Raw genomic sequence first — 918 nt, 5'->3', positions numbered from 1 at the left:
GACCTCCATCATGGCCACCGCTGTCCTGCTACAGCAGCTGATGTTAAAGGATCCAGAGGACACAGAGACCTCCATCATGGCCACCGCTGTCCTGCTACGGCAGCTGATGTTAAAGGATCCAGAGGACACAGAGACCTTCATCAAGGCCTCTGCTGACCAGCTGCTGAAGCTGATGTTCTCCTGGATCAAGCAGAGGGAGCTCTGTGCAGAGCAGCTGAGGTTAGAGGATCAGGCCCAGGAGCTAGAGTCAATTCAATTCAAATTAGCTTTATTGGCATGAATGTGTAACAACAATATTGCATCATAGCAATATAAAAAAGCATCATAAAACTACATCAGAACAATCAACCCCATACATTTCATTAAACAAGTTATTAAAGTGTGTGTGTTAAAAAATAAAACTATATTAAAAATGAAATAAATAAATAAAACTGTGTGTGTGTGTGTGTGTGTGTGAGTGTGTGTGTGTGAGTGTGTGTGTGTGTGTGTGTGTGAGTGTGTGTGTGTGTGTGTGTGTGTGTGTGTGTGATACATTTTTTTTAAATATAATAAAAATTTTAATCAAATAAATAAATAAAACAGTCAAAAGATAAGAAAAAATAAAAATAATGAATTGATTCAAAATAATAAAAAAAAGATAGAATCAAAAAGCAATTGCTAAAATAGCAAGCTATCAAAATAATAATAATTTGTGTACAATAGTGTAATGTGTACAATTGTTTATCAGTCTGAGGTTCCACTGGTTGTCCTCACTTCATGGCATGAGGAGATATATTTTGCAGCAAGTATTTCACATTTGGGCATTTCTCCCACTAAATAGGGGAGTTTCTGTGTGTCTGATATGAATTCGAATTCGGGGTATATTTGGGAAATGTTTGCAAAGTGTTTTTTTCTTAGTGTTTTATATTTGGGGCATGA

The sequence above is a fragment of the Micropterus dolomieu genome, linkage group LG02 (assembly GCF_021292245.1).
Source record: "Micropterus dolomieu isolate WLL.071019.BEF.003 ecotype Adirondacks linkage group LG02, ASM2129224v1, whole genome shotgun sequence".
In the NCBI taxonomy this organism is placed as follows: domain Eukaryota; kingdom Metazoa; phylum Chordata; class Actinopteri; order Centrarchiformes; family Centrarchidae; genus Micropterus; species Micropterus dolomieu.
Note: the sequence above shows the minus strand (reverse complement) of the source record.